Raw genomic sequence first — 9,789 nt, 5'->3', positions numbered from 1 at the left:
CACCTCTATAATAGATATGAAAAAAAAAAAAAAAAGGTCTGAACCTCTCTTGGTCATTTAAAATGAAATTTGAAGACCAGCTGAAATTGCTGGGGCAGCCAGCGCTGAGCACAAAGGCTTTGCAGCGAAACAGCTCAGGAGCACCCACACGTTCCTGGGGTGCCAGCAGCAGCAACCCTACCGCTGCTGCATGGCCACGTTGAATTACTGCAGCACTGCGGTCCCAGCAGGGAGATTTTCACAGAGTTCTGTCATCACAAAAACTTTCGAACCACCAAAGCCTTTGTTACTTAAGCAAACATATCTCTAAGCCCATAGTAACAATATATTACCCTTTCCACAAGTTCTTTTGAAATCATTAGTCACAATCCATGGAGGAGAAACAATAGCACAACGGCTTGCCCCACCTCGCACACCAAGCAAGGGCAAAGTCAGGGGCAGAACCCACTCCCAAGTGCTGCTCTGCTCCTGCCTGCATCTCTCCCATGGGCATGGCGACTTTTCATACCCTGTGCTCATGGGGATACATTTTACAGAATGTCAAAAGAATTTTCAGCTCCTCTTGCACGTGCGTGTATGTGCGTGTGTGCCTGATTAAGTGTGATTGCACGTGCAGGGGTGCACTGAAGCATACGGTTACACGTGCGTGTGATTTTGTGCAACGTGTGCCTGTGCCTCTGCGGGGCTGCCGGTGACCGGCATGTCGAGCCACGGCTGGGGTACAGCCATCCGATCGGCTTGACTGCACAAATACAAACAGCAAATTGTGCAGCAGGCTTTCCACCGCGGGGCCAAACAAACACGATGAGACAGAAAATGGCCGAAGGGATTTCTCTGAAGTATCGGCTGACAAAGGATCCTTTTATTTGGCTACCCAGGCCTCGGAATTACCAAGAGAGTCAGCACTTCGGCTCAGAAGGGCAGGTTAATGTTTAATACAATGCAGAGCCCACAGGCTTCGAGTAGGTAAGTCATTTATAGCTTTTTTTTTTTTGAGTTTGGTAAGATCAGCGAGGAAATTTACTGCTCGTGAAAGCAAGGGATTCAGGCTGCAGGCTCAGCCCAGCTGCAGCACAGCAGACACCACCAAGCCCCCTGCACCTATCCCTCACCCTGCTCCTGCAGAAACCCCCTCTGCAGAACCCATCCTGCACCAACACGGCGCTGCTGGAGGTGCAGAGCTGGCAGCAGCTGCTGGAGGCTGCACCAACCTCACTCATCCCTGCCCAGCCATGCCCAACTCCATGCACATGGCATTGATTTTCTTGAGGCATGAGCACAGGAGGGCTCACCTGAGCACTGCCTGCACCCCCTGCTGCTCATGAACCCAGCTGTGATGCCCTCCAACCCTGCTAATCCATGGCTTAGTGTGCATCACACACATTGTAGCTCCATGATAGGCATGAGAGGCATTTTCTGTGAGCAGTATGTGCTGTCTCTCCCCCAGTAGCATCCTCCAGGCGAGCACGTTCCCCAGCACGTGGGGGTCCTGCACTGAGATATGCAATCTCCCAAGCTAAACATCGTGCAGCGATCAGAGGAGCGAGAGACAAGCACTGCCAGCTACGTGTGGTGGGCTGGGGCAGGGAGCCAGAGGCTCAGGAAAGGGTCAAGGTGAGGGAGAAACCGGGGGAGGCAACAGCACCAAGTAATGCATGGCGCAGTGAGGAGGGGAGCACAGAAAGGAGGAAGGGGAGGGGATCTGGGGGAAAAAAAATAAGAAAATCTCATGGACTGGCATAAAGCTAGACAGTTCAGTATGCTGAGCTGCATAAATGCATCTCTCCAACTGACTCATTCAACCTCTCTGACCAAGTTTCTCAGCTTGCAAAAGGGAAGGGAAGTTGAGTTTTCCCAGGGCGGGGGGAGGCTGAGCATTACTCAGTGCTGCCCTGGGGCTTGCAGGCATTGCCTGGTAGGCACAAGTCACTGTTACAGCAAGGAGCAGAGCTCCCTGGGTGACTAGCAAGGAGGAGAAGCCAGAATTTACGCTGCAAAGACCCGCTGGTGAGCACAGGGCAGGCCTCAGCCTCCTCTTTGGGGAACAGTATCTCCGAGTGATTTAGAAGTGGAAACTCAGGTGTCCGGGCTGTAAGCCACCCACATCTTCTCCAGCTCTGTTTGTTTTACATATGATCCTCAGAGCAACATTCCCCTGACCAATTGCTCTTTCGTGGCTGCAAGAGAGGATGCAAAAATTTTCCAGCCCGCTCTCTGCCAACAACCCAGCCTCCCCAGCACAGGCAGGCAGCTGCCAAACCAAGCCTTGTCGCTGCTGCCGCTCACCTAAAAGCCATATGAAACTCAGCTCAGAGAGCCTTCAGAGTGGAGAGCAAGGAAACGAGAGGGGAAGGGGACCACACAGATGAGACCTTGGAGCTTCCAGCAGAGAGAGGCAGGCAGGAGAGGCTGCTTTGGGTGCTGCTGCATGAGCAGGGCCTGACTCACACCATGTACTTTGCAAAGTCCAGCAGCCCAGATGCACCAAATCAGCAAAAAAAAAAAAAAAAAACAGGCCAGGCAGCTGACTGCTGGCCTTCCAGGCAGCCAGAAGAGCCCTGTGCCAGGGGGCTGGCCACTGGGAGCCGTGCTGGAGGCAAAGCTCAGTCCCTGCTCTGCACAACCTGCAGCACACAACCTCCCCTGTTGGCGCCCAGGACAGCACGATGCTTGTGAGATGCAAGGACAAGAGCCAAGCAACCCGTGCCAGTCACTTGCAGCACTGGCAGGATCTGCCCTCCTTTCCGCCACTGCCTCGAGGAGATTGAAATATTGTGGCATCTCTGATTGCTCTTCCTTTTTCCCCGCAGCCCTAAAGGAGCATTCGCTCATACAAAGCACTGGTTGTGCAGCAGTTAGTTAATCCTTACAATGCCCCGGTTATTTAAGTTCATCATTATCCTCATTTACTTCAAAAAAACTGAAAACAGATTTTTATTTCTAATGGCTCTGAAAAAAAGGTTGTCAAGGCAGGAATTACAGCTCTGGGCTAGCTCATTACTACCTAGATGTGCAGCTGCAGGAATATTGGGACTGTCAGCTCCGAGCTGGTCTCTTACAAAAACATACCTTCCCAGATCCTCAAGGAGATAGAAATCAGCTGCACAATCAGTTTCTGATAGCATTCCTGGAAAATACGGGCTTTGCAGAGCACAGCACGCAGAGGTCTCGGGGACTGACTGGCAGCGACCTGGAACTGCCTCGCCTGCTTGCCCCACACCTGGGGTAACTCAGAGACTTCCCAGCCAAGGAGCCTCTGAGCCCCAAGCAGGCACACACAAATCCTGCGCCTGCTCCCATTCAGAAGCCAGCTCTCAAGGCTGCAATAAGGAAATAAAAAGATTTATTAAGTGCATTTGGGGTGACTTGCTATTCAGGAGCAACAGCATCACAGAGAGGGGGCAGCCACATGTGCCTGAGAGGAGCTCAGGTCCGTGGGGACCCAGAATCTCCTACTTAAAGTTATGGCTGAGGCTTCAGCTAAACCCGTGTGACTGAAGAAATGAACAAGGCCCAGTTACCTGCCCAGTGACACCTGGTACAGCGTGATCACCAGCAGCTCCGTGTGCATCCAAACAGAAATACAAGCCAGAAAACTAAATGACAGCAGTGCCATACACCGTCACCAAGAGCCACAGCTACGACGTTGCCACGTTTCAGTTCTGAGCCACTTTCTTCCCAGCACTGACCAGGATTTCACGTAGCTTTTTGCCTGCTCCACAGCAGGACACAGATGTTCAGCTTCTAAACATCAACTCTCAGTGCTCAGATACAGGAGGCAAGGCAGCTGTGTTGATCTAAAGCCTCACACATTAGCCCTCTGCTTTTTCCAGGGACTGATTCACTTGGTTGGGACACAGCACAGCTAACAACAGCCAGACTCTCTGCGGTTTTAAGTGCATATGGTTAAGAGGTAAATAATTTAGCAGTGTGTTTCCCAACTCCTCTGCCTGTGATTCCATCTGACGAGGCAGCACCAAGACCCGCAGCGTTACGGTATAGGCATATATGGTCTGATGGCCACGCTGTTCTCATCTTCGGGCTGATGGTTACGGCGGGGAAGCAAATAACTTAATGAAGCAATTACTCATATCAAATCAGCAGGTTTTGTTCTTTTCTCCTGCCTTAATTATGAGGAACCAGGAAGAATGTCCAATTACTCAAGGCAGAATTTCATTACCAAGTAAGATAACATCTGCTCAACCACGAGGTACATCAGATGGACGTTTTCACAGAACAGCCTCTCCCATGGGTAGGGAAGGGGATACTTCAGGCTGAAATTAAAGCCGAAGGATATATTAACAGACAAAAAAAGGCAAAAGTCACTGCCCATACAGTAGAACAAAGTCCCTGGTAGCCTAATGAGAGGACATAAGAATTTTCCCATCCTTAATAGCATCCACCTCTGAAAATAAAACTCCTGGAAGTGCTTCCTGAGCTGACCTACAGGAATATCCCCCTTAATAACCACTGAAATCCCTCAGCTGCTTTCAGAAATGCCAGCTGAGCACTTCTGAAACAAGCTGTAAGTTTGAAAAACAAAAACAGGTCAAAGTCAAACTCTCAAACCCCTCAAAGCTTAATCCATTTTCCACAAATGTACAACCCAGTTTTATGGCTTTTATGGTCCGAGTTCTCGCTGAAACTACAGGAACGAAGCAGGAACCGTAGCTTTGCATCAACCGCGTTCACAAGAGATCTGGATCTTGCCACCAAGTGAGAATATCACTGATTTTTATCAAAGCATCACACATGAACCAGGGCAGGGGCTCACCACAATGCCTGCACTTGGTCAGGCTGGATTATCGGGTATGTTTACGCAAATGTATTTTACTCAAGTGAGCCTACATCCCCAGGGAGGGAGAAAAGGAGTGCTAGGGTTTTGAATAGTGAGGTTTGCTGGTCCCTGCTGTGCTGAAGCAAGCATGGGACGAATCTGCTGCAGGGCAGAGACCATTGCAGGGCATTGCCTACTCCAACCTGTCCTCGGAGCAGCAGCCGACCTGCCTGCAGCCTGAATGTGTGCCAAGCTCAAGCCAGGCCCAACCACTTTGCTGTTGCTGTAACTGCTTATGTTGAGAGATATCCACGGGTATTTAGAGAACGGTACAATCATGCTTAAAGCTACACTTAATTGTCTGCCTGCCACAACTTCTAAATCCATCGCTGAATGCAGCTCCCAGTTTGATTCAGAGCATGTTCTTAAAAGCATGAACTTACATGTTTGCTTCCCGTATTTGTGAGCGTAGGAGAGGCACAAGGTGCCCCTTCCCCCGAAGGCTCGTACTGGAAAGGCAGACCCAGATGTAGAGGGGCTCTGCCTGTCGCTTGGAGGGAAGACACTGGACTGGAGCCATGGGGCCTGCTAGAACTGGAAAAAGGGAGAAAAGGAACTGGAAAAAAGAATCAACAACAATAAAAAAAGCCCACAGAAAATGTGGATAAAGGAAAACCACAGAAGGATCAACAAGAGTCTGCCTATAATCACTACCAAAGCAATTACAGAATTAGGGAAGATTTATAACAGACTGAGGAGCTGGATACTTGGCACGCAAAATGGAAAAGCTGTAAGGAGGGAATTCTGTATGCTGGCACCAGGCTCGAGAGCTGCAAGTGATGCAGCCTCAGCAGTTCTGTCCCATACAGAGCAAACTGAGCAGCATTTTGGATGTCTTTCCTTGCACCTCTCAGCTTCCAGCTCTAATTTGGTCCAGCCATGGATTCCAAGTTTTAAAAACCAAAACAAACAAAATTTATTTATGCAGAATGTTGAAAAAATATAAGGAGTGATTAATAATAGCCACCGTTTCCTTAATGCTGTAACATACTGTAACTTCTAGCCAGCATTTGCAGCTCTTCTGGGAGGAAATAACTATTATACAGCTTCACAGGTGGGGAAATGGACACACAAAAGAGCTACAGACAGCAGCGTTTTAAACCTAGGGCTGGAATTGCAGTCCTGGACCGTTATTACACATATTACTCTCAGTGTTCCTGGAAACTGGTATAGGCTTCTCTGTGATATACTGTCACCCAGCATTATCCATCACTTACACCTTGTCTCCTCCGTGCTTGCTAACAATTATTTGTTACACTGTTCTTACACTTGCACAGCTCTGTTTTCCATTGCTCTTTATCTTCCATCTATACATTTACTCCTGAATTTAAAAGGATGTTTTGCCATCTGCTAGCAGAGACTAAAATTCCCACACAAGACTTAAGGCAGACAGACCGACCTCTCAGAACCACTACACTCATTTCCAGCCACCTCATACAATGAGCAAGCCCTAAGCTCACACTTAGTCCAAATTTCCACACTAGCTGGGTACCAAAACTGATAGAAAGCTCCAGAAAGGCCTAAGGGATTTTCCCAATTAACAGTGACAGGAGCAAATCACCAGGCAGAGGAGCTGCAACACGCAGTGGCTTTAAAGGGTAAAACCCAGCTTCATCCAGAGCACAGCAGTGCCAGCAGGGAAGCAGCCCGAGCTGCCTTCACGCCCAGCTCAGAGCTGATCAATCAAAATGAATCATCACTTGAGCAAGACAAGCAGAGAGGTAATTTACGCACTGAAACAAGCCCGCTGCAGTTCAGCAGGTAACAGCATGACTGGGCTAACACATCCGTCTCACAGGGGGACTTGAAAACAGAGCTGAGAGGGAGGGCGGAGGGAGCGCGTACCAGTGCCGCAGGCAGCAGGAGGCTTGTCAGGCACCAGGTCCTCCACGTCCCCACACGTGGCAGTCCCTTGGAGTCTAAATATCTATTTTCACCTTGAAGATTTCCTCAACTTGATGAACTGGCCATTTTTATTATTTCAGCACTGACACTGATGCTCTGCAGACAGTCCCTATCTGATGGCAGCACTGGTGAAGTGAGCAAGCAAAGCCACGCTGCAAAAAACAGCCTTTGTCACAGCGAGGGGGACAGGGATAGCATTAAGGGTAACTAAGAAAATAGAGCTGGATTCCAGCTCTGTACTACCCAGCAGGAAGCACAAAATTGTGCGGGGACAGCACTGCCTGAGAGCAGAGGACTCGGGTCTCACTGCAGCCCAGCCACGGCTCTGCCAAAGTAAGCCAGGCAGCATCAGGCTCCTGACCGCTGACAGCGTTTTAGCAATTTGGGGCTTTAAAGAGTCACCTAGGGCTCTAGCTAGAGCATGAATGGTTTCCTAATAGAAATGATTTCAGAGTCTGGAGCGGTTTCAGGAGGAGCTTGCTGAGCTGGCCGGTGCCAGGAACTACGTGAATGTAGCAGCAAGGAATGCCTGCTCCTTCCTCATCCCCCCACACCTCTCCTCGGCTCCTGAGATGAGGTCGCGCTGAACAGATTGGAAAAAGTTGTCATCCAGAAACCCCAGGGGGAGCCTGGCCTCCATTTCCACCCAGGCTGCAGAGGGAAACTCGGCGGAGTAGCTGCAGAAATGGTCACCTGCTGGCAGGGTCACGGCACGAACAAACCCTCCTCTCACCCTTGGCCTAAGGAAAGCGGCTCCGCTCCAAGGAGGGGGGGAAAAACCAGGAACTATAAAAGGGATATTGTGTAAGCCCTAGTGCAAGCGCCTTCCTGCTGTTGTTACATTTTAATAACTCATATTTCCGAGAGGAGCGGGGCCGAAGGCTGCCTGCCGTGACTGTGAACAATGGCCCCAGCCGGACCCCGCGGAGGTTTCCCATTCATTGCTCGCCCAGCGAGCTCCCAGCCTGGCCCACAGCCCTGCTCCCCTTCCAGGCTTGGCAGTCTGGCACGGCGGCTGCCTTCATGCAACTGTTTCCCTGCCTGAAGGATTAATTTTCGCTCAGGTTTTTGTGCTACTGTCTTGTCCGCTCTTGGCTGCCCCATACATCAGATGCTCCCCTACAAACTCCGTGGTTGCAATGGGGTCAGAGCTTCAATCTATTAACTGCGTCCAGTGCTGCCCACTGCTCCTTTCCTGATGAGTTCATCTGTGTGTGCCAAAGTCAACCCGTAATGCTACTTTTTTGCTTTCTCTCCCTATTAAGATAAAAAGTACAGAAAGTAAAAAGCACCAAGGTACATTCACATGGCAGTAGCCTTCAACTGTCATCTTTCAGGATGGAGTGTGGATGAATTCTGAGGACAAGCACAGCCTTGGTATGGAGAAGAGTAGCGGAAAGGAACGGTTTGGCTAAACTGCTAGAGATACAGCTTTAGGATACCTCTGATTTCACTGCGATCTGAGCCCCTGATAGATTCACTTCTTCCCTACCCACTCACCCCACCCGCAATTCACAAGTACCAAAAATAAATTAAAACCCGTTAAATAAATCATTCTGAAACATTCATCAAGTTCTGATTTCACCAGATCACCTCTACATTTTTCTTCTGTAGCAAACCTTGCAAGCCTTACTCGTGCTGATTGGGTTTTGTGGCCAGAGGAGCCAAGACCTCAGATCATTGTCCATTCTGACCCGAAACACAGGCTTTAGTGCAAAGTTCTTAGCAGTCGCTAGATGGAGCTGTGCCTGGTAATATTTACATTTCTACAGGCACTTACATCACAAGGAAATATGGAAAAGGCAGCTACCAGTGTGATGCCTGACTTCCCAGCAGAAAAGCACAAGTAGTCCAAGCACTGTCTACAAATCTGCATTCAATGCACCCAAAGCTCAGTTGTTGAGCAAGCTATGCACAGAAGAATATAGAGTATGAAAATACTGCTCCTTCCATCGCTTCCCAAAGCCAAAAGCTGTTTAGTTATCATTAGCGATGTATGACCGGTGCCTTACAGCTCACTGTTCTGATACAGGTATTGGAGGCCACTAATACCTACAGCCTTCCATCAACATGACAGCAATCCATCCCCATAGGTTTTCAGGCAGTAATTGTCTTGCTGCTGAACCATGCCCATTTCATTGACACTTCAATTTATCTACCCACAAATGCAGTTTAGCCCAAATTACATTGTGTGTACACCTAACATTTCTGGACAAGTGTCTCTTTTCCAAGAAACCACAAGCAGTAGCAAATCTGTCTTCTTACAGAAAGGAAGGCAATGCAAAAGCAGTCTGTGTGGCTGCCAGTTGTAATTGAAATAATTTTAATAATTCATGCCTCATTACCTTGCCACATGGCAGTTCAAAGACCATCTCCTAATCCTTTAACCCTTTTCTCCTGCATCCTTTGGTTTGGTTTCTTAGTTTAATCAGGGTAGAAACAAAACGGGGAATGCTCATCAGCACTTGCCCATGGGGATAAAACACAGAAGAAGCTGGTGAGGCTAAGATCTTAATCCCCTTTCCCTCTACTCCCTGGTTTTCCTGGGTTGATCCATCACTGTCGGATAAAAACAGCAAAAGAATAATAAACTACTATATACCCCAAACTACTGGCTGAAGCTGGAATTGCTTTATGGCATGTCTAGGTACTGTACCAGGAACAGCAAGGAGGGCTCATTATTTAGCAGCTTTGCTAAAAAATAGGATCAAGGCATTATATTTTTTAATGGTTTTGAAGCCTTCTTGTTGCTCCCTTAGCCATTTAGGGAGATAACGTATCTGTTTATTATTTCTATCCTACACAGGGAGACTGCAAACAAGAAAGAAAGGTGTAAAATTATTTACAGCTGCAAGCATGGTCCTGTTCACTTATGAAAGGGAAACAGCCCTGTAAAAACACATTCATTTTAAGCACAGTGCATATTTACACAGGAGGTGTCCCTCCTTCAGAAGTTAAACTTGTGTGTGTGAGGGAGACCAAACCACACATGTGAACATGCATCAACATGAGCAGAATAGCACTAGCATAAGATTTCAACACCAGAA

Source organism: Anser anser (assembly GCF_964211835.1).
Source record: "Anser anser genome assembly, chromosome: 19".
In the NCBI taxonomy this organism is placed as follows: domain Eukaryota; kingdom Metazoa; phylum Chordata; class Aves; order Anseriformes; family Anatidae; genus Anser; species Anser anser.
This window is presented reverse-complemented; position numbering follows the sequence as displayed.